The sequence below is a fragment of the Pieris napi genome, chromosome 12, assembly GCF_905475465.1.
Source record: "Pieris napi chromosome 12, ilPieNapi1.2, whole genome shotgun sequence".
Lineage (NCBI taxonomy): Eukaryota > Metazoa > Arthropoda > Insecta > Lepidoptera > Pieridae > Pieris > Pieris napi.
Window position 1 is genome coordinate 7,508,320 of NC_062245.1, and position 25,836 is coordinate 7,534,155.

A 25,836-nucleotide genomic window follows, 5' to 3' on the forward strand; every position below is an offset into this window, starting at 1 on the left:
CAATTCACACCAATTGACCGAGTCCCATGCTAAGCTGGTGAGACTTGTGTTATGGGTACTAGGCAACGGATATACATACATAGATAGATAGACATATAAATACATATTTAAACACCCAAGACCTAAGCACAACACCACATGCTCATCACATCGATGTTCGTCTCAGCCGGGGATCGAACCCGGGACCCATGGATTCGCAGTCAAGGGTACTAACCACTAGACCAATGAGTCGTCAAGAAAAAAAAGTCGTGTTGAGTGCAAATAAGAATTAATATCGTGTTTATAAAAAAACATTCGCAACGAGCAACGCTTTTTATTCTCACTTCTGTTTGTTGTTTAATAGGCTATGGCATTTTTAATAAATGACACTAAGGGTGAGATCTATAGTGCGCACTTGGACTTTGCTCAGACTTTACTTACGAAAAACACTAAGGTTAAACTATGATTTAGTATATTTATAGACATTTTAACGGTGAGATTAAGCTAAGCTCAAGCTAAGACAGAAATTGATGTATCATTTCATGCAATACCTTCTTTATTATCCTTTAAAAAAGTAAAGAATGGTTGTAGTTAAGTCTGAGCAAAGTCTAAGTGCGCACTATAGATCTCACCCTAACAAATAACGCAAAAATAATTTTTCAACTCCAACCAGTAGTGAGATTAGTGCATTCAAACAAAAAATAAATCAATGGCGCTATAACCTTTTTAGGTCTGGGCCTCAGATTTCTGTATTGGTTTCATGATCATTTGTCAATCTAATGGCAAGTAGGTGATCAACCTATGCCGACACACGCCGTCGACTTTTTGGGTCCAAGGCAAGCCGGTTTCCTCACGATGTTTACCTTCACCGTTTGAGCGGATGTGTAATGCGCACATAGAATGAAACTCCATTGGTGCACAGCTGGGACTCGAACCTACGATCTCAGGGATGAGAGACGCATGCTGAAGCCAGTAGGCCAACACTGCTCAACAGTGCATTTAAACAAACTAATAAATAAACTGTTTAGATTTAAAAAGATGGAAAAATTATGTTGTGTTGTGAAATTACAAATTATTATAAAATGTTGTAATGAAGCTATAAAACTTAAAAAGTCTGAAGATGTAGCCCTACCTATAGTAACTGTCGTTCGGAATAACCGTACATCAAAGTGGATTCCCGATACGAAAGGTACTTTCTTCGGGAAATCGTAAAATCCTTCGGGTGCAGTAGGTGATATTGAAGGAATCGTTTTCTTTATAGAAAATACATAGTACCTTCTACTTGTTTGGAATATTTAACTTATGTTTTCGAATTTTGTATAATGTTTGACTTAAGCCATTTTGGAACGAAGTTCCTTATCGCGCGTTGTGAAAGGGGGCTAGACGGAAAAAATTCTTACGAAAAGTTGTCACGACACTTTTTTGCTATTTGCTATTGTAATACACCGGTTCTCGTCCGATCACCGAAGTTAAGCAACGTCGGGCGAGGTCAGTACTTGGATGGGTGACCGCCTGGGAACACCTCGTGATGTTGGCTTGTTTTTTCGTCGTAAGATTGGTGTCGAGAAAATCTATCATACTGTTATGACTTATGATACCAATTAACATATAAATTAATCGAAAGGAATTTCGTTCCATCCGGGTGTCCCTTGACACCTCTAAAGTTTTTTAGTTTACTTGCGTCGCGCTGGCTCATAACCGTCCTTCTTTATATATTCCGGAGTATCAACAGTAGACTTTGACACGAGTGCCTCTGTAGACTTTGAGCTGGCTAGTATTTCCGTAGTCTTGCGCTGTGTGATTTTAAATTTGGAAAGCGCTCACATAATTATGATTAAACATGAATTTAGAACTTATTTATTCTTTTGATTGGATGTGTTAAAAATATGGAAGACTCCCACTGACTCTTGACGACTTGATACATTTACTTGAATAAGACGTCAAAAATCCTTAACAATATGTTTTGATGTACGTGTGTTTTGACTCAATACAGTAATCCCTCCTATAACACGGCAGATTTGTTCCGCTTTATAGGAAACGCGTTGTAGGAGTATTCTCGAATAACGGGTTATGTACAAATAATTCACGGTTAACTTTTCTAGTTAAAGGGTATTTAAATCGAATATTAATCGAATGTTATACAAGGTACTGAAATCGCGTAATATGAAAATGCGTTGTAAGAGTACCGTGTTATAAGGGGTTTAACTGTATGGTGCTGGTTAATTTCAGATTCAAACAAATTTAATACACTTGAACTGATTTTACTTTATTATTGTTTGATTTTTTAGAGTGTACTCCTCCCTCAAAGGCCGGCAACGCACCTACTAAAAATGGGTGTCTATGGGCTTTTTGGGCATCCTGTAGGCTCGTTTGGCCCCCTATTATATAAAAAAAACTATTAGTCAATGGCTCGCTGCTTTGTTGATATACCTATTATTTAAGTATAGAAATTTTTTTTTCAATCCAGTTACTATTTCTATTTAATCATCCGCGACACAGAAGGATTCATGCATCTTTTTCTAAAGAAATTGGTGTTTTGTCTGTAACCTTTTACGCTTGTGTTGTCGATCCGGTATCGTCAAATCCGTTTACATGTCTACTGACTGATGACCGTAATGGAAACCCTTGTATACAAAAGTTCGAATATTTTCGGACTGTGATTGATCACGACCGTCTATGACAAAACTGACGTCATTAATCATTTAATTGGACTTTTCTTCCCTATGATTGTTACGTCCTATCAAATTATCATGTCATCGATCGTAATCATTATAAAAAAATTGTCCTTTTTGTTAGCATAGATTATAGAGCATTAGGCTTGTTGCCCCAGATTACGGGACGTCCAAAAAGGGCAGTTGTCGCGGCTCAAGGACACCCATTTCAGTAGGTGGGTTGCCGGCCATTGAGGGAGGAGTATGTTTTTTTATTTAACAGTTAGAGGTCGTAGCTCCCAGGGAAGACCATGCGTATCATGTCATCACAACTGAGCGTTTTCTAAGGCAGTTTATGCCGCGCACCACCACTATGTGGAACCAGCTGCCCACTGAAGTATTTCCGAACCGATTCGACTTAGGGTCCTTTAAGAAAAGAGCATACCAATTCTTGTAAGGCCGGCAACGCACTTGCGAGCCTTCTGGCAGTGTGAGTGTCCATGGGCGGCGGTATCACTTAACATCAGATGAGCCTCCTGCCCGTTTGCCTCCTCCTACATTAAAAAAAAAGAAAGAGAATCGATACCACAGTATGCTAGTTCGTAAAATAAAATGTCCTGTCAAGCGGGCCAAGAAGAATTTCGGCCATCAAGGTATCAAGACAGGAGAAATCAAACTAAACAACATCAAACTAACTATTTCACTCGCATGAAGTGCTATGCCCGAAAAAACCTCATTTGAATGGACATAAAGAAGAATGATTTAAATGATTGCGATTTAACGATAACGCCTCGTCAATAAAGATAAGGTTCCACTAGTTTTATTAAAATATTTTCCTCGTTATGGAAAATTTAAATGCTGCGTTTATTATGAAACTTATGCAACATTTAGCAGCAGGCTTAACAACTGCGATAGAGATTTTATGATTAAAAGCTACGCTCATTACATGGTTTACGTATTTACGCTTTCCTTTGCGAAGTTTCAATGAAAACCCAACTTGTTGATTTAAAAAAAATGGTTGGCTGTCAAGTCGGTTTATGGACGATTGTTTAACGTGACAACGTCATACCAAAACATGGATGAAATGTTTGCATACTTTTATAAATAAAATTGAATTATTATTTTTATTGAATTATCACTATTTTATTTGGATACAAAGGAGTGAATCCTCGGACGCATAGGCTAATCGAGTGGAAGGGAGATAGATGCGGCGTAAGCGTACAATGAGCGTAACGGGGCAATGAGCGTAACGGGACAATGAGTCATGCTTTTTTCGTGGGTACACTTATATTCTGTAAAAGAGCTGTAGCATAACGGCATTTCATATACCTTAGGTCGAACCTGGGCCACACCATATTTCTCTTACCCGGTCTTTCTTAAACCAAATCAACGTGTGACACAGAAGCCACTTATCTTTTAAATATCAAATAAACGCAGTATAGGCTTGACCCATACCCCATTAAGGTACCATACACCATTAAAGTAATAAGTGTTTTCCTTTAACATTTTTACTATCAAACAATTTTAGTGGAAACTAACCTTTAGTAATTTGTAGAGGGGAGTTACTTAATATTGAGTTCGCATGCTCAATGGGACTACTTAACTTTTATTGTATGAATAAACGACATTTCTGTCATTAATTCACCGTTTGGGGCAATTATATTATCTATAGTTATTGTATAGAGGTCACGTGACATAACTATGCGTCGCCTAGTGATTAATCTATTTCTTGATTGATAAATTAAATTTACTTCACGAATTTTATAATTATATTGTTTAATTTATGTTCTAAATTCCATAAAAATTGGCTAAAAAATAAATTGTCTCATGTATGTATTTGTTGGAAAAATATTGGGGAATTTATAATCGTTCCAAAATGAATTCCTGACCCTCTATATGAAACAACTCTAAAGCGTCTTTATCAAAATGTAAACAATAATATGTATATTATTTGACATTGTTAATCGCTATTATTGTAGGTTGGCTTTTTATTATAAAATATGAAGATTTTAGATTCATTCATCACTTTTTATGACAATCCAATTCTTATTTAAAATCTTAATTTTGATTCGATTTTCAAAATAGGGGATTCTACAGGTGCGCGTTGACCTAGCCGTTTGCCGCCAGACAACGACGCTCAACCAACCAGCGATAAGCAGTCGAACCGCGAATTTCATATCGGCCGCACGTTATGTAGGCGTCACTCGTTTAATTTACGACGCGTTCGGAATTCGAATAATGGCATATTTTCTTTATTTTATACTTAAGTGATAGTGACGATTGTGACATTTTATAATTAAAAATTACAATTAACTGTGAAAGTGTTTTAACTGGAGGTAAAAGTGGTTTAATTGTTTGCTTCGTTGTAAAATGTAAGTACTAGTTCCTAACACATTATCCAAGACGTTAATAATAACAGAAATAGTTTTAAGTCTGCCAAGGCCTAAATACATCGATAAGATAATTATCATATTAAACTATTATTGCTTCCGAATTTCTTATTAATTTGGGTAACATATATGTTACTTTACTAATAACTATATTATATAACATACATACTTTAACCATTTAATATTAGGAAAAAAAATTTTAACTATAAAGTAAAGGCGGAAATTCTGTCCTAATAAAGTAATTTATCATATAACAAATTACATCTATATACAATTATAAAATAAATTCTTGATAATAGAACATTAAGTAATAATATAATGTGATAACAATATAAATTAATGTATAATAATGATGAATGTAATAAAAATCTTTATAGGATAATTTTATGAAAATTTATTTTTTTACTTGATAGCTAATAATCAAATTTAAATTACATTTTTTATTGACTGAGACATCCTTGGACTTTACAACACTAAGTAATTTAATTCTTGTTAATTTATTACTAAGAATATTTAATATAAGTATCTAATAACATTACTCACGGGGAAAACAATATGTTCTTGTATTCTATTAATTCAAATAGATATAATAGTATTTTATTTTCGACGGAAACTCACACCGAGTTAGAAGTAGAAGAAATAAACAGGATTATAAAATAAAGCTTATTTATGTAAAAAATGAGTATGGACCACATTTTCGCGCAATGTTTTTAAAGATTGCAAGTGTGTGTGATCACAACCTTCGTTTTTTTAATTCTGTATTGGAGATGGTAATTTGTTTAGAGGTGGTTTTTGTATATAATGCATATATAATGTATAGTGTCATAATTCTGACTCTCTTTAAATGTTTTGGATTTCTACTTACGGGATTTTCTGAATATTACCCTCAGATCTAGACTGAATATAACTACCGCATGTTAAAGACAATACGATTTGAGATACTTATAGCTAAATCGTGTTATTGTTTATTACAACTAACCCTTCTGCATTGATAAGGCAGGATAAACAGTCTTATATATGTCACCGTAAAATTGTAAAAACCGTTAGATTGTAATCTATCTCGCGAGATTGTAAACTGTCGAAAGATTGTGAACCTCAACGAACTGCTTACAAATTAACGTATTATTATTCGGTAGTTATATGAAATTGTTGGGAAGTAAAATTAATCTGTAATTGACCAAAGAAGTTTGAATGATAACTAAGTTAGTGTAGTACAATCTACCGAATAATAATACGGTAAATTGTAAGCAGTACGCTGAGGTTCACAATCTTTCGACAGTTTATAATCTCGCGAGATAGATTACAATCTAACGGTGTTTACAATTTTACGTTAACATATATAGAAGAAAGAAAGATAGATTTACCGTGCGCGGGTTGAATGACAATAAATTGGAATATATCGTGTTTCCTGTCAATCAGCGTGAAATTTCATATTCGTTTCCGATTCTTATTTTAAATTCCACGTGATTCTTCGCATAACGTAAATCAAGATTTTATTTCGAATAAGGAGTCATAGATCTTGCTATTTTTCAACATTATTTTAAATAATTAATGAAATCATCGCGACGTATTTAAATTTGCTAAAAGACATGATTCATTTGTGTAAAGTTGGCAAGCATAGCCCTTGTCAAGTCTGATGTGACATGTTAAAAAAATAGAGCAAAATAAATACTAGGTGATGAAACGAGTTTTAGCATATTTCTGGGAAATCAATTAGGGCTATGCTTTAGAATGGTTATTTATCGGAAAGTTTTTGTTCGACCACTCTTTTTTACTTACTGAATTGAGTAAGCAAAACAAAAGACGGAAGAAATGTCTCGAAGAAGCGAAATTAATACTTAATAAAGTATATTTGTACTATTACTGGAACTTGTACTAGTTAAAATAAATATGAAAATTGGTATCAATATTTTAATAGTTCAAGGCATGCCGGTTTCCTTACGATGTGTTTTTCACCGTACGAGTTTTAGATGCGTAAATAGATGGAAAGTCCAATGGTGCACAGCCTAGGTTCGTACCTACGACCACAGGGGTAGGAGTTGCACGCTAAAGCTAAGACTACATTGCTCAAAATTCAACGCTGTGTGTCAGGCACAGAAAGCTGATCAGTGATCACCTCTATTTCTGCCGTACGCAAAACAGATACATAAATCTGAGGCCAGACCTAATAGTTTGTAGCGCCATTGATTTTTTCTTATAGCATTAGTTTCTTATAAGTATAGAACAATCAATCAAAAGAGGCTTTACGGCTAATATAGGTTTTTAAAGTGTATCACTTTAGTTTCATTGAAAATACAATGTGCCAGAGCTTAGAGTTTCTAAACTCTCCACCGGAAGGCTTATCGCAATAACAACTCGAACTACCTCAAAAGCGTTAACGTAAGTTTGATAAATTAAGCGCTAACGTAAAATACGTAGGTATAAATTAAATATTCTATGAATGAACAGCGCCCCTTGTGCTTATTTTTGGAACTAAGATTTGTAGGTGACGTGTTTTATAAGTATTTAATTCCTCGTCAAGCTTATATAGGTTACTGGTGGATCCTACATCTAATTTTATTTGGACAAACAACATATCTAACGTATATACTCGTATAGAGTAGGAAGTCGGACGCCGAACGATAGTCAACCAATAAATTCAAATATATTTTATTGATATAGATTAGATGTACACTTATGTCTTAAGAACGTTAATAAAAAGTATTTTCTGAATTTACATTTACTATTAGTAAGCTACGTTGTTAGTTTGCCGAGAGAGATCATTCTTTTTAGTCAGTGATTATACAAAAATTTAAACCTTCTCGTCGATGAAAAGCCATACCGTACCATTGTACATACTTACACATGGCATCATTATATAGTTACCACAGAACATATAATGATAAACTAACTATATAATGTAAGGTAACTATATAATGATGCCGATACATTATTACAATATATAACTAACTCAACTCAACTCAAAATATATTTATTCATGTAGGTAAACAAGTACACTTATGAATTGTCAGAAAGAAGTTAAATTAATTGTAAATTTACATTTACTAACAGTTCGCAAGTCAAGGGCGTAGAGCGGCTAAGAAGAACTGGCAAGAAACTTTCCGCCACTCATTTTAATCGCCAAGTATTGTCATACAAATTGTTTGAACTGGAGCAAATCACTTTACATCAGGTGAGCCACCTGCCGGTTTGCCCCCCGTTCTATAAAAAAAATCCCAAGGATTAGGATCATTTAAGTATTCCTCAAATTTATAAAAAGCTTTATTGATTAATTTTCGTTTAACTAGTATATCTTCACGTTGTAGACTAGTATACTAACATGTACAGTGCTTCCGGCTGAAAAATATTTGCGATGGATATGAACTGGAATTCTAAAAACGAAACTTCAAACAGATGCCTCACTTCCGGTCGCTACGCAAAAACTCTACGCAAAAATGTTGATTGTTTATGCCCCTTTACGGTGAAGAGTTTAATTTGATATTCAAATATGTGATGTTACCAAAGGCTTAAAGTGTATATTAAATTATCCAACCAATATCTGTTCTTCAAGTACTTCAGGCATACTATTTTTGGGATTGGAATCAGGCTGAATAGATCTCGGATTTTCATAGTTTTTTATACTAGTGTTTTGTAACAGACATTATTTTTTATGTTTTATTTGTGGCCTATGGAATTTCAGGAATGAAAAAAATATTAAATAACACAAAGTGCAGAAAGCAAAATGAATAAAAATATTCCCTCTAGTTGTAGTACTTGGGAATACATGTTTGCGTTTAAACACTGATGGTATATTTTTATTATTCAAAAGTGTTAAAGGAACTGATTAAAACGCGTCCTTGTACACATGTAAATTATGTGAATTAGGTACCTAAAACATTGAAATCAATTATACATTCATAAAACGTAATTAATAAGTTTTTATAAGATGAAATGAATTTTATTTTGATTCACGATTTAACATTAAATTGAATAATAATGAATTTATTAGCAAAGAGACCAACATCCTCTAAGAAAATTATTAAATTTTGACCGTTATTATCAGTATTGCAACTCGTATAGTTTTTTGTGCAATATTAACATTCAAATATATTTATTTTTAAACATTCATTGACTTTGTTTGACATTACTGGAATGACGTAGGTAGTGTAAAACAATGGAGAATCACCAATGTAATGTAAACAATTTTTTATTTGCGTATGTGGTAGACGAGACTTACAAAATGTATGCTTAAATAAGAGATATTGGGTATATATATGTCACCGTAAAATTGTAAAAACCGTTAGATTGTAATCTATCTCGCGAGATTATAAACTGTCGAAAGATTGTGAACCTCAACGAACTGCTTACAATTTAACGTATTATTATTCGGTAGTTATATGAAATTATTGGAAAGTAAAATTAATATGTAATTGACCAAAGAAGTTTGAATGATAACTAAGTTAGTGTAGTACAATCTACCGAATAATAATACGTTAAATTGTAAGCAGTAAGCTGAGGTTCACAATCTTTCGACAGTTTATAATCTCGCGAGATAGATTACAATCTAACGGTTTTTACAATTTTACGTTAACATATATACTATATATAGATAGAGTAAAATTAAAATAGGAGTTAAAATATTTCTTTAATTTTACAGTTCCCTCACATACAACGTACGATTTATGTCAAAAGAAATTATAAATATGCGGGATAGGAATTCATATTTTTTACATTTTCCGATGTGTCAAAATAAAACTCCAGCCAAGTAACATCTAGCACCTAGGCTAGTGCTCTGTATCTCCAAAAAGCTACAGTGATTGCGATTTTATTGTTGATTTTTTCGCGCAATCCCATTCGCCATCCGCGCTACGGTATTGAGATAACTATCGAAATTGGATACAAAAACGCTACAGAGAGTAACCGTCTACCCACACTGAAGTAATCAAGTAAAGTATTTATTGTATGGAAACTATGTTCATTATAGTGGTTTCGTTTCGTCGCCCTATATACTTTATATGCATGTCTTAGAAGTGTCGTGGTTACATAAATATTAATTGATAATGACACAGACATCGTAATAAATTTCTAAAACCAATAACGATCTTCAGTTTGCTTCATATACAAATAGGTTTTGAGAGTAACTACATTAAATTATAATTTAGAAAGTGTATTATGATTAGAAGGTACTTTAACATTTTATTGGACATATCAAATTATGTAATATATTATGTTAAAATAAAGGTGTAATTGCGTAAATGAAAGACAATAGTGGACTAGAGTACTAGAGTGTAGATTACGATTGTCATATTAGAGCAATTAAGGGAGCAAACGAACCTACGGGACGCCCAAAGGCCGGTCGTCGCAGCCCATGGACACCTATTTTATTGGGTGCGTTACCGGCCTTTGAGTGAGGGAGTGATTGCATACTAACTATAGAATTTATTTAAAGTAATAATAATTAAAGAGTTATCTAAAAAATAATTTGAAAGTAAAGCTAATGGATTTAGAAAATTATGTAAATTTTTTGAGTATTCTGAGTGTATTCGGCGTTCCGTTATCAGTTAGCTAAAATAGTAATGGCGCATATATTGTCAAATACTCTGATAAGCTACTGAAATCTTATACTTCATCGCTGATAGGCACTTGTTTTAATCAACATCTTATCTCGTACTTAAAATAATAATACTTACATTTTACGTGTGTTGAATGACCTGGCATTGATAAGAACAATAGACATCTATGTATATGAAACTGTTTGTCCTGACACTTGCTTCTACGTTTGTGTAGGTCTCAAAAAAATAAAATGAAATTATTAACATATTTAGCTATATTTTCTCCATGTGTTCTTAAACTATCTAAAGTTCTCAAACATACGTCTTCCTGCTACGTAAATTATTAAGAAGTAGCTAGAAGTAAGATAGCTGTATCTAGAAAATTGTCACAATTGGCCAGAAATAGTTACACGTTGGAAAATAATTATAGTAAACCTGTTTTTCATCAAAATTTGTCAAACAACAAATAAATTGTTTATAAAAATCGTCATCCAATTCGAGTAAAGTAAGGAATAAGCGAAGAAGGTAAACCCGTAATTTAAAAAAACAAGATTCAGATTATTAGATTAATTTCGTAGGCGTATCACTAACAAATAAAATTTTCTGCGAGTTAAGTTCGTTTCATAGAATAATAATAATGTTACGGGAATTTGTAATTTACAATACGGAGAGAGAGGAACTACATTTGAAGGATATGTTACGGTTTCATACCAATAATAATTTATTGGCAGATATAAATTAACATTATCTTATAACGTCTGAGTAACAATAAGCAAAAAACATTATATCGTGTAATTAATTTTATAATGAAGAAAACAAGAAACCTACTATGTGAGTTTCCTGTACAAGGTTTCATATTCCCGGAGAGTAAAACACGAAAGGAAGAGTATATGTATTATCATTTTAAATCAAATAATAATAGTTCTTTACCAGAAATAAAAACGATATTTTACATTTACAAATTACGTTTCGAGTTCTTTGAAATTAGGCAAGAGACTGCAACATAATACTTGATATTATTATCATTAGTCATTGCCATATTAACGCCATTACAAGTGTAAAAAGTAAACTTACTTTACAAGTGTAAAGTAAAGTAAAGACAAAAAAAGTTTTTACCCTATGCCCACAATGGGTTTTGGGATGTCACTTATTAACCTTAAGAGCTATTACGCACTGTCGACTTGTCGCCGGCGACTCGATCGCTGGCGACTGTGAGTTTCTACAGTTTAAATAGATGTCTACGCACTTGGTCGTCGGTCGCCCAAGCGACTGGGCGACTCGCCGCGTCGTGGCGACACACAAGCGACTGCCGGTCGCTGGCGACCAATAGGAGCACGGCTTCAAATGGAAGCATTCACACTGCGAGCAACTGTCGTAACGACTGGACGTATATATACGCATGTACTTGGAATACTGTTGCTCGGCTTGGTCTCCTGCCTAGTTGCCTATGTTTTGGTCGCCGAGGTGACCGAGTCGTCGGCGACAAGTCGACAGTGCGTAATAGCTCTAAAAGTAATTAATATACATAACTAACTGAAATTAAATAAATAAATTACTTTATAACAGAACTTATGTCTGGACTAGGTATATTATAGTGCAATAAAGTTGTGCCAAAAAGGAAGTCAAATGCAACGACAAAATTTATTTTAATTTTAGCTTACTTTTCAAGACAAAATACCACGTCACATTGAGAACCACTTGTATTTTGAAGCGATGAAAATTAACCAAACTTTTCCTGAAATTTCCCCTCATTATTTTTTCAAGATGCTTGACGTCTCGAATGAATTCAAGTAGTTTGAATATTCAAGAGTACTTGTATAAACTCCGCATAACGTCAGCTATCTATCAGACTGAAATAAAGATAAAATAGGTTCGCGTACAGAGACTATAGAACAAACAGAATCATTCCGTAGCTCTTCTAGTAAACGTTTTGTTCCCTTTGGCGTGGTAAAAACGTTTACATAGATATCTTTATTTAATTTCTGGTATATGGAGTGTCTTCAATCACTGCTTTTAAAAGTTTACTTTGATTTAATGTGTGACTTCATTATCTATAACAATGTATTACCATATATACATTAATTTTCTTATCAAGACCACTATGATTTAAGAGTTTTGAAGATATTAAAAATATGCTACGAAACTAAACAGTTTCTCGTTTCTTTGTAAACTACTTTCAAAATTCGTTCAATGTTTTATTTAAGATTGTTAAAGTTGCTTTCCTTACAAAATTAATGCAATATTAATTGTAATGATAATATTTGAAAATTTAACCGCTGAATTATTTTTTTCTAATTTTTGTGTTTTTGAAAAAGAATTTATTCATAACGTACTATAAACGTAGGTAAGAAGTAATAAGTTTCTATTTAGTTTAAATTTGCGATTTTATTTTTCATATTTTGCCTATGTTTTAGTTCCTGACTTTTATATATTTTTTTCCTTTCTTGTATGTAATTTCTAATCTAATATAATTTATTTGTAAACTGTATATATGTATAAAATTTGTAACTTTATATTTAAGTGTTATTTTAAGCACGCATGTTATTCTATAAAAAAAGTAGCTATTGGATGTTTTCATCAAATTACTTTTGAGTAATTTCGCAAATTTCCTTACATAACTGTGCTTTACTCGTCATAAAACGTTCCCAATATAGAACTGCGCTAAAATTGTAATATTTTATTGAAGACATCGATTCGATATTGGAATTATTTCAAGCCAAGTCCGATCAATCCAGAATGAATATTTAACGAGACAGAAAGTAGTTCAATAGTTGATCGTGATTACATTTAAAAAATCTTTATGTTAACTACAAAATCTATGTTAGACTAGACACGTTGAAACTCGTTAAACTAATTTTTGACGGTCACCACCAAAGAGTCACCGTACACTACATGCAAGCGCTCTTTGATTTCGCTGCGCAATTTACCTTCTAAACATAAGAATCGAATCACCGACCGATATTGTTCTTTTTCTATTTTTCTGAAATCCGCGCAAACACTCCTTCCTTCCGAACTTCGATGAAAACAATACTACCCGACCGATTCGGTTCAAATTTTTACAGTAGCTGTCTACAAAAATGTTCAAAGCGATGAGAAATTGCTCTTGTAGGTAGCGCTAGCGGGCGGTCAGGCTATGTACTTCTCGGACCGCTCTCGGACATCCACATACTACCGTGCAGTTTGTTACCGATCTAATTTTCAATAATTTAATCATGTTATTTAGAAACGTCGTCTTACAACTGCCAATGTTATCAATATTAAAGGTTTATTTTAAGATAAAAAATCGGTTGTCTATCAAGTCGGTTTACTGACGATAATTGAACGTGACAACGTCATAAGAAAATACTGATGGAATGGTTGCATTTTTCAAGAGAAAATTTTAATTTTATTTGTTTCATAGATATTTTGTATGGATATAGAGAAGGAGGTAAATGGAAATCACATTTGAATTGATCTAGTTACATTTATTTGTACGCATAAATACAATTATGTCAATTTTTAACGAACGAACGCTGCCGAACGCGGAGGCCGATTGTGCCTCTTTGTCGCTCGTTCCGCGCTCTCGCTTGCACTTCAAGGCTTAAATGAAACGCCTCGTCCATAAGCCTCCTTAAAGTTATCTTAATATCTAATTATATATATCTACTTCTATGCGTGTATCCTTAATGAAACTCTTCCTAAGCGGCTAGACCGATTCTGATGAAATTTTTTGTGTGTGTTCAAGTGGATTCGATATTGAATTAGATGTTCAATGAAATGCTTTTTTTTTATTAAATACGTGTGTATAGGACAACGGCTGTCGGGTCCGCTAGTTTTACATAAAGCCTTGGCCCTGGATGATCTCATTACTATCAAGATCAATGACAGTGCGCACTACTTATTTGAAGGCAATTGGTATTTCCTCATTTATCTGTGTTAGGTAATGTACCATAGCAAACATTGAACGTACACTTTAGTTCTTTACAAGCGGGTATTCGAAATAATTATCATTTTACAGATGTGAATGGCAATTGCGTATAAAGAAGTTCGGTGATGCACTGATGGCGATGAAAAATAGGAAATATCACCCCAAAACACACAATAAAGAACTTTTTTATTAACACAATACACAAACAAAATTTGGTTTATTTATTTATAAGTTCTAAAACAACGTGTATGCATAAAATTGTACAAGAAAATATGACATCACATTACACAAATTAAACAAGCAACCACAAGATAAAAAATTTATAATGAAATAATGTCATATGACTATAATTTATACCTACATATTTATAAGTCTCAGCAAAAAATAAAAAAAATATTCTATTTGATTTGGCCACAATGTCTTCGACAGACGAAGTGTTGTTTTATCTATTGATATTACGATATACGAACATACGGTTTACAAATTCAAAATAATTAAAAAGTAAAAAAAAAAGGTTTTCATGTATCAGTATTTATGGCCAGACTAGTCATATTTCTATAATAGGGTTTTTAATATGTTATAACAATCTTTCCAACCTGCCGTATTTATATATAATATGCTCTTTGTAAAACTTATTTCTGCATCTATTATAATATCCGTATGAATGTAGTTTCTCTAATAAAACAGCAAAAGATGTTCATTAATTAACTTTGTAACGTAAATGTGTACGATTCCACACTCGTTACTTAAAGTGAATATTTTTATATTTACTGTTTAAAAATACTCAATAGGCTATGGGGTAGGAATATTATAACTCCACTTACAATAAAACTGTACTTATTACAACGAAAGGCGCCCACACAACTCCCACGATGTCGTAATATAAAAACACATTTGCAATGAAATGACCAATATGTATGTATGGTTTATCATTAGTTCCGCGAAAGGATATTATGGGAAAATTCTATAAATGTGAATGACGTGTTCTTCTAAAATATGTATCGATATCGATCCCACCACTACCACATTGGGGTCAGTAAAAAGTACTGACAGTAGTCACAACATTGAAAAATTATATAAATTGTTACCGGAGGATCCACCACGATCGCAAGGTGAAGTTAAATTTAAAACATTTATAAAAAAAAGTTATGTAGCCGCTAGGGCAAGATGCAGACATATTTCTGCGTCCGTTTTTTTGATATTTTTTTATACGCAAAGGTGATTAGGTGCAGATAACTAGCTGACGACTTCATGGTTTTATACCTGCCATATAGTAGGGGAGCCCACGATGCTAAATGGGGATTTACTCAATCGTCATAGAGACCTATTGGGTTGCGAAGCTTAGATAATACTAGAAAAAATTTTTTATACATTAATACATTTTCATCGTTTGGGGGAGCGGTTATAGATTTTCAAAAATAAAAAAAATTCTGAGCCATGGACATATTCGAGCGCGTCAGATATTGATAGCATCCATATCCTTAGTTTTTTTAATAATTTACGTATGTTAATCTGATTGTTTGCATGGCGTCAGATTTTCTAAGGGGGTGAACCTAAAAACATTTTGAGTAAAACACACGGTTTTTACAAGCGAGGAATGGAAAATATCACAAAAATTTACCTAAACATTAAACTACTTAATCATATATTATTTTTATCACAATCAATTGCAATTTTATTAAAAGTCATTATGATTGTTTTATAATAAAATATAATCGTTTTGAATCAATCTTGAGGATTAAATGTCAGATTTGTTTTTGTCATTGCTTTGTTGCAATTCTATATACATAAACTATTAATTAACTATGTATAATACCCACTGTTTGTTTAAGAATATGTTATAAAGTATATTACTATTGTGTATGTAAATAAATGCCACTAATAACAGAAATAATATAGCGTGGGAGGTAGCACAGGACAGCTGGAAGATTCTCATTTCGGAGGCCAATACACTTTTTGGGTCGCACAGTCAGCGGAGTAAGTAAAAAATGACATAGATTTATTTAATGGTATATATTGTTACAGAATTTCAGTTATTACGAAAAGCGTATTTATCAGAAACTTTTCTATAGTTTATTCAAGTATTCGTAAACAATATGGTGTCAGTTTCACGAACGGAAAGATTATGCCATTTTGGTGTCTATTACACGAAAACCAATCGAACGTTTTTTAGATACAAAAAGAACACTCGTCTTGGACTAAAACCTCCATGGTGTGCTGTTTTGTTTTGTATATGGAACATTAATGCTATTATTGTTACTAACCTATCACGGTCCATTATACGCAGCCTTCGTTTTGTATTGTACTTGTGGAGTACTACAACTATAACCAACCAAAGCTTCAATTAGCAGGTAGCAAAAAATGAAAAGGTGGACTTATAATATCTAGTACCTGATGTAGTAAAATCGTGTTATAAGTTACAATACAAGATTGTTATGAAAATAACTAGTAATTTGTTAAGGATTACACTTGTTAATTCTAGAAGTACGTAAATACACGACTTCGCTTTGAATTTCAATTCCTTTACACCTCATACTTCCTTAAATATACATAATAATTACTGTAATCATCACGGTGTTAGTTTAATGGTGCATACAAATTAGAACATTCTCATGCAACACGCTCAAGGTACTTTTTACACTGATCTTTATGTATTTCAATAAAATAATGAGCACTGTTGGCCTAGTGGCTTCAGCGTGCGACTCTCATCCCTGAGGTCGTAGGTTCGATCCCCGGCTGTGCACCAATGGGCTTTCTTTCTATGTGCGCATTTAACACTCGCTCGAACGGTGAAGGAAAACATCGTGAGGAAACCGACATGTCTTAGACCCAAAAAGTCGACGGCCTGTGTCAGGCACTGGAGGCTGATTACGAAACAGATTCAGAAATCTGAGGCCAAGACTTAAAGAGGTTTTTGCACCACTAGATACTAAATGCGAATATACAATTATTTATATAATATGAAAATATAAAACCGAAATATGAAACGAGTCTGAAGTTTGGCATTAATGGTCCCGGATAGATTACGTTGAAAGTCATCGCAATAACAGAGGAATGTTTTGCGCATACTTGAACCTAGAGGCGATTTGCTATAACCTATATAGACAGCAGAATTGGGTCCGGGCCTTCGTCCGGGAATTTTCCTTCTATATACGAGTGTTATGTATTCACACACACCTTCTACGCCGGTTTGCGATGCAGTAAGACATGTTCAACGTCTAGTAGTCGTTCGTCCGTCCTATTGTTATTTGAAAAATAAAACAGTTTCATGCTAATGACATTATTGTAGAGATAAATGAGAATGTTCGTAACAATAATTATTGAAGTTGCATAATATTTACCGAGTAAATATTGTTTTATTCTATACACATAGGAACGTGGCTTTACTTTATCTAAGGCTTATTCTAGTCTTAGTCCCAGTAAACACTATGACGTAGATTTCCATCCAACCATACATAATATATTCATGCTTTAATTTCCTTTGTATAACTTGCTCGTTAGTCTTTATACTTCTTGTAAAACGGGTACAAAAGATTCAGTCTTTGATGAAAATGATACTCCACGTAAAGAGCATGGTTACCATGGCAACTCATAAGGTACTTATCCTATCCTATCCTTCGCTGTAGCCTACATTTTATAAGACCTATGCGGACTTTAGCAAACCGACGTTCCTTTGGTAGCCCTAAACACGATGCTGACTGGGTAAGTGCAGTTGATCGATAACTTTAGGATTTGATCTTAAAAATCATATTACAATTTGGAAAAGGTGAATCAGAGACTATTTTACACTTATTTATTTAATACTTAGTATTTTGTGTGACTTAACCATTTTCATTAGTTTCATCACAGTATAAATACAATTTGAAAGATAATAACTACAGTATAGTTAATAGTGTAATTAGACTGTAGAAATTAACAAAGCTCAAGGATGAAACAGAACTATAACTTGATTTCTTACAACACCTTCACAACGGATTATTTCTTATTCCTGCCGAGCCAAAGCTATTTCTTAAATAAAATCTGTATTTGTTTCATGACCATTTGTTAATGTAATAAGCAAGTAGGTGATCGGCCTCGTGCCTGACACACGGCGGCGACTTTTTGGGTTTCTTTTACCGTTCGAGCGAATGTTATATGCGCACATAGAAAGAAAGTCCATTGGTGCACAGCCGGATCGAACCTACGACCGAAACGACTGCTAACTACTCTTTCTATTTCTTAAATACTTTTTATTAACAATAACATTAGCTCGTATGTTATCTTTCGTAAACACAAATATAAAGATCCGTGTTAACGATTGATTTAGTTGGAGATTGTTACAATTACATCAAACTGTAGTAGTTTTCGAATGGAATATTTTATGATTGTATTCATTTGTAAAACAATTTATTGTAAAAGTGTTGTTTCGATAAAAAATATTAACAGCAATGATATCCTTCATATTTAATAGCCCATCCTAAATTTATTATTATTCGACTCGTAGACTTGATATAAATTATTCCAATAATGAAACTCGTAAGATGAAACAAGATTTTTATACGAATATGCAAAGATTATTTAAATAAGTCGTCATAATAATCTAAATGACCATAGAAGAATGTTTACTTTGTTCAAAGAATCACATATATTAGTTGGTAGATGTGTGATTGATTTTTGTCATTATTAATGTACTACGAATGAATAGGATGAAATCCTCAGTATATAAAAAAGCCTTTATTACTGTACTTAGTGTAGAGTATTATTTTAATTATTTTATATATTATTTACTATTATTACAACTAATCAGTTGTGGCATATGTGTCATGGCAAATGTCGCCATATTGATCAGCCCTGCGATTCTGTAACTCACTTTTCGAACTCACACAGCGGTTTTCGCATCGACGGTTGCTCTCAAATCAGTCGTGAAGCTGTCATTCTATGATTTGGCATTCTGAAAAGGTGGGAGCATGTAGTTTATTGTTTATCTGAATGCCAAATCATACCAACACCTCTACCTGCTCAGTTATATCATTATAAATAGCAAGAAGTGTCATGATTTAAAATTATTATCTCCCGTGATTCCGTTAATGAATCAGCCAAAACAAACAAACATAATATACACAAGAGAAGGTTATCTAAGTATTCCGCCAAAAAATTTATTTGTGAAATTGAAGTATGCATTTATTGGTGAGTACTATATGAGCCTAATTTAAGTTTAGATTTTATGGTCTAGAATTAGATATTAATAGATAATGTAAAGAAAGTATTTATTTTTTTAAAGAATTTTTACTATCTCAATACGATAAACATTATCTATTGCTAATAATAGTTCAACTTAAACTAGCTATTTCTTTGTTTATTAACTTTTCAAAAAGTGGCTCGATATAAAAATATTTTAACTAAGTTATTAAAATCATAAAGGTATGTATAGCATTTGGAATTAGACAATCTTATTGGTATAATTATGTTGATATTTATGATGAGAATAAATGTTTGTAGACGAATATATTGCTTAAAACTTGTTAACTTGATTTAGATAGAAAACCTTACAAACCGCGTTCAAAGAAAAGATATAATCAATCTGATAAGAACTCAGATACCATATTTGATCATATAATATCAAAGATAAAGTTTTCTCGATCATTTTTTAAATCTGTGTAACACAATAACACATAAAACACTATTATTTAAATTGCTTGTCTTTGTTGTGTGTACCTTAAGCAATGTCAAATACACAACAAATACACTGGTAAAAATAAAATCTTTCCACAAAAAAAATATAACGCCAAATAGACCTAAGAGGGATAGAGGGATCTAAAAAAATGTTTATTCGAAAATGGTAAGCAACAAAGCCAATTCAATATATGTCCCGGAAAAAGTGGTGTTTTTTTTTTGTTTTTTTTAAAAGACAATTCACACCAATTGACCTAGTCCCATGTTAAGCTGGTGAGGCTTGTGTTATGGGTACTAGGCAACGGATATACATACATATCATAGATAGATAGACATATAAATACATATTTAAACACCCAAGACCTAAGCACAACACCAAATGCTCATCACATCGATGTTCGTCTCAGCCGGGGATCGAACCCGGGACCCATGGATTCGCAGTCAGGGGTACTAACCACTAGACCAATGAGTCGTCGATTTCTGTGATAACTTCTATTTAGGTGTGAGAGAATTTTAAATGTAAATATACCCTATCGAACTCCCTCTCCCTTAATAATAGTACAGGTGTGGATCACTACGATAGCCTAATCATTAGTCGCATGTCATTGTCACCACCTCGTGGCCTCGATCACCAGTGTACGATGTGTGTCAGGAAGGTAAAAACACCAATGAATTGCCCCATTAGTAATGTGTATAAGATGTCGGTAAAGATTATTTTTATTTCCATTCAATATTGTTATTGGATTCGTAAAAAGTAGCTTGTAAAAGTCGAAATTGAATATCATGTTATCAATAGATATTGTTGTCAAGGATTTATTGTCACATAAATCCCAAGTACAGGATGTTTTGATCTAACATCACTGGATAGGAAAATATATTCTTTCAGCTGTAAAGTAAACAACAAAGGTACAACATACAAATAAATATATATTTGTTAAGTACAAATTATATAGCATTCATATATGTAGAGTTATATTTCATTGAAGTAACTATATATAAATTAATATTTTTAAAAAATGTGAGCCGTCACGGGACGCCTGGCAGATGTGAAACATCGACATTATTTTGTAAAAGTAAGTCATAATGATAAAATAAAATATTACGATTTTTTTTCCAGATAACGATGACTATTTATTGAATAAACATTTATTTTCATTAAATACAAAAATTTATTTCAAATCGTGACTACTTAATTCGTTTAATCAGTGACTTCGGTAAAATTTATATTCGATGTTGCCTCTGCGGACGGTATTACTGTGACAATTGGTCGATATATATACCATCATATAGCGTGTATAGCGTATAGCACATAGCGTGTGGCGATGCGTCGCCACGGCATGCTTCGCTACGCCAGAAATCGGTTTTACGTGCGGCTATAGATGTTTCACATCAAAAATACTAAATATTAATAGAAATGAGTATTAAACATATTTGTTTTGAATACTAATAAATAAAATCTTCGGTGTGATTTTTTAAAACATTTCCACAGATTATAGTGTATATATCTTTTTGAATTTGGAATATTATTCTTGTGTACGCAAAAATATATTTTTTTCCAGTACTAAAAAGTTGTGAATGTAATCTTATCTTTACACCCTCTACACACGAAAGTTTATTCAATCTCTAAATTGACACGACAGCTGCGCAAGTTATTTTCTTTGAAGATAATTTCATGATATCTCTTGTTATCGTACATTCATAAGTCATTGTCAAGATTACAAACGTGCCATTTAAATTTACGTTGCTTAGTTCTTTATAAAAAACGCTGGCTGGGATAATTTTAAGAATTCACTATTGTAATTGTATAAATAATATAAAAATAGGTAGTGCGGAAGGGTGTGATTGTCAATTCTGAGATCATGTCGAACACTGGCTGTGTGCCAGTGGTATTTTCTATATAATAAAAAATAAAATAAAAATCTGTATATTCATTTAAAGTACATATGCATTACAATGTGTAAGATTTGGCAACCCTTTTAAGTAAGAAATACCTGTGTCAGGGCTCCCAGCTCTTCCATAACAAACTTAAGTATAAATTCCTTAAAATATATTTGTTTATAATTTAATTATATCTTTTATTATATTTACTTTTTAACTGTTATCAACACGCCTGAGTGCATGAGTGAGTGTGTGGGTGCAAATGTGTAAGTGAGTGAGTGAGTGAATGAAAAAAGTGTGTAACTACATACTTGGTCTCAAAAGCATTTCTAACACTGCGTAAGGTATGCTCATAAGCCAGTCCTTTAGTCGTATCTTTAGATTGTAGACGGTGAGAGGGTAGATATATACTTGATTGTATGTTGGAAAAAAGGATTGTGTGGTTTTATGAAACCACGGTAAAAGTGAAACTTTTTTTTACATCATAGACATTTAACTAAAAAATTTTGGAATAATATTCCATTAAGGGTATAAAAATCGCTTTATCAATCTTATTTTTATACCTTACCTAATAATAATAGTAAAGTCTCCGACTAATATTTTCATTGAATTCTGTGTCTTAGAGAGTACGCCATACATAATACTTAACTATTATTTAGATTATATACACATATTAAATAATAGTCTATACACTACACGGTCAGCTGCTGCGAACTTTAGGCGCCGTCATATTGGCCTTGGCTGCTATGACGAGCGCCTTTCACTTATCCCTACTCCGCGGCCGACCGTCACGCGACATGCAACACACAGATGAAAAAGTTTGAGACGATGTAATAAAAGTACCACTTTAAAAAATAACAATGTGAGAGAACCGGCATGAATCCAATCGAAAAATTTACAACTAGTGTCAGTATGCGACTAAATTACAATTAAATCCAGTATAAATAAAAGAGGGTAATTTTAACATATTTTGAATGTTAGCAATGGGCACACTTTATAATTATTGTTAAAACAAGAAACTACCTAGTGAAAAGGAAAGTCAGAAGACAAAGAAAAGGTAAGACAAGGACACATCACCCATAGCAGGAAACGGATGGTTGTAAGTAGGCCACGGCAGAGAAATATGGAGGAAGGCATGACCCGTATAAAACTGTTTTTCTCTAACTATAAAGCATAAACAATGGCTATATTAATGACTTATGAAGCCTATATAAAAATTGTATATGTTGTTACTCCTACTACTAGTGTTTTGTCAGATCAAATGCAGAAATCTGAGTCCAAGAACGCGCGGCAATACAATTGGCATTAACAACAATATCTACTAATCCTTCGAAATCTAAATAAATAACAGATAATTCATTCTTATTATTTACAACAAAATTAAAGAGACATCGTTGAAGAAAATAGTTCTCTGTAAGGCAGATTGAAGTTTAATCTCTCGCAAATCCAGTGCAGCAAGAAACGTAAAAGAAAATATACTATACAGTAGTATATTTTCTTGAAGAAAATTATTTATCAGAAGTAACAGATCACGATATTCTATTGGGATTTACTTCGAAGGAAACCTGAAGCTTAGATCACCTTGCGTCCCTCGACACCTTGACACGAGAAAAATTATATTAGATTACTTTTAAAATACAGGAAACTGGTTTATGTTCGTATATATTATTCAACTAGCTGGCCTGGCGAACATCGTACCGCCTAGCAGTCGATTCTTTATTTCTTTTTAAATACTTATTCTGCTATTCGGGACACCGGTCTAGCTAGTAAGATAAAAAAAGAAAGTTGATAAGACAACAAATACATTATGTCAAAAAATAAAAATTTACCTTCCCGGAACCCCTCCACACTTGAACTTTATGATAATATGGTATTAAAGTTCAAATTGATTTTTAAGTATTATTACGAATATTTTGTATGGGAATATAGAAAAGTGTTGTTTTTAGACTTTTTCACTCAATTTTTTTTTTAATTTTTCTCTCCATAAGATCCATCCTCGTACTTCAAGGAATATAGTAAAAAAGAATTGGCCAAATTGGTCCAGGCGTTGTTGAATTATGCGCTTACCAACACATTTTGCGATTTTTATATTATAGATAACACTTTTATTATAAACTAAAGAAATAGTTACTTAACAACAAAAGTACAAATTTTCAATGTTTGATTAAAATTATATACATATTTAATTGCTTTTTTTAAGTTTTATTTCTCAATAATATCTTTTATACAAGCGATGCTACAAATGTTGATATATTTTAGTACTATGTTAGACAACCCGGTGAAGTTCGTATCACTGACATATATTTGTGTGTGTTAGTGGTTTGTGTCAAAACTTTATACAACAAATTTAAAACAAACCAAAGAGATCTGTCTTCATCGTACAGCTATGTGACAACCAAGTGTTTTTATTTCTAAATAGACAAAATACATCATATATTTCCCAGAAGAGAACAGATTTTATTGGATAATTCAATCGTCGTTTAAGTAGTTTTCTTTACTAATTATTTGTTTTCCACAGTTTAAAGCTTCTCCCAACAAATATTTCAAGATCAAAATCAGCCATATCGGTCCGTTCTCGAGTTTTACCGAGACAAGCAAACAGCAATTCATTTATAATATAACATTGTTACTATTGATATTATATTTTCGATTTGCAAAGAAAATATATACAAAATTTTAACAGATTATTATTTACAAGTATTTCTACAGTTAAAAATATGCTGTTAGCTTCAAATAGATTTAGGAAACACCGGAACACTAAAAATAAGTCCATCACACTTCAATCGGATCAATACTGGAACCAATAAAATGCCAATTTTATTACCTACAAGTATATTAACCTACGTGTCCGTTTATGAAGGACAAATAATTTAACAACAATATTTTATATAAACCATGTCAATAAGATTATCGTATTGTGTTACAGTGTAGTTATTATACTACTTTACAATAAATTTAGTCACTAAAACAAATTTGGAACAAAGAATAGTAGAAAATGAATAATATTGTATTGATGTGTGAACTAACAATAGTTCTATTTAAATCTATCTCTTTATGCGCGCAAACTACATAAGAAAGATATCGCGACAAAACATGTCTTAGAACTGGCGATCTCCACTGCTGGACATAGGCCTCTAAATTCCCAGGCACCTATTAACCTTAAAAAATTAAACGATACAGATATATAAAAGCGTCCGTAGATGGTAAGACCCCTGGTTGTATAGTCGTCCCTTTAAAATATAGGTTTTTAAATAATAGATGAGTTTTTAGAAATATACCAATTGAATTTTTAATATCGAAAAATTCATATCGTCGCGTGTGAGGAAATTTGTTTTTACGACTTTTCCGATTTTATTAAAAATCAAAATCGATGTGAGTTCGCAAGTGCAGTTAATGACTTTTGCGTAGTATGAGATTGGTACTATGTACTATCTACGTAAAAGTGCTGAAGTAATAACGCTCCAAAATATTTAAAAAATATAATAATACTTATTTAAAGAAACTAATAATAAATAGTTAATTATAAAAAAAGAAAGATCTATTCTCTGTTTTGTTTTGCTTGTAACATACAGCCATCATTCGAATACTGGGCGCATGTCTACATATCAATTCACGATTATTCGCGGTCATTTGAAGGGAAAGGCTAAATTAGCTTGATGTGCTCAGAAAGGCACGATGGTACTTCATTCCGCCCCATCACTTGCAACTGGATAAAGCACAAATTAGGCCCCACATGGAGATAACCCAGTATCTGCCGTATTTACCATGAGGAGTTTTTTTTAAATAATGCTGCCGGTATTAATTCGAACATGGGCTGATATCCCAAAAGCAACTGACATAAGTGTCTG

General features: G+C 32.7%; 1 protein-coding gene across 1 annotated transcript in view; it reads left to right on the top strand.

The window, feature by feature from the left end:
• Positions 1 to 4,794: 4,794 nt before the first annotated feature.
• LOC125054404 (5-hydroxytryptamine receptor 1-like) overlaps positions 4,795 to 25,836 on the top strand; it is a 92,247-nt gene continuing 71,205 nt past the window's right edge. The window contains exon 1 of the mRNA XM_047656275.1: positions 4,795 to 5,002. The gene's annotated coding sequence lies outside the window, so the exon portion shown is untranslated. The remainder of the gene's footprint in view (positions 5,003 to 25,836) is intronic.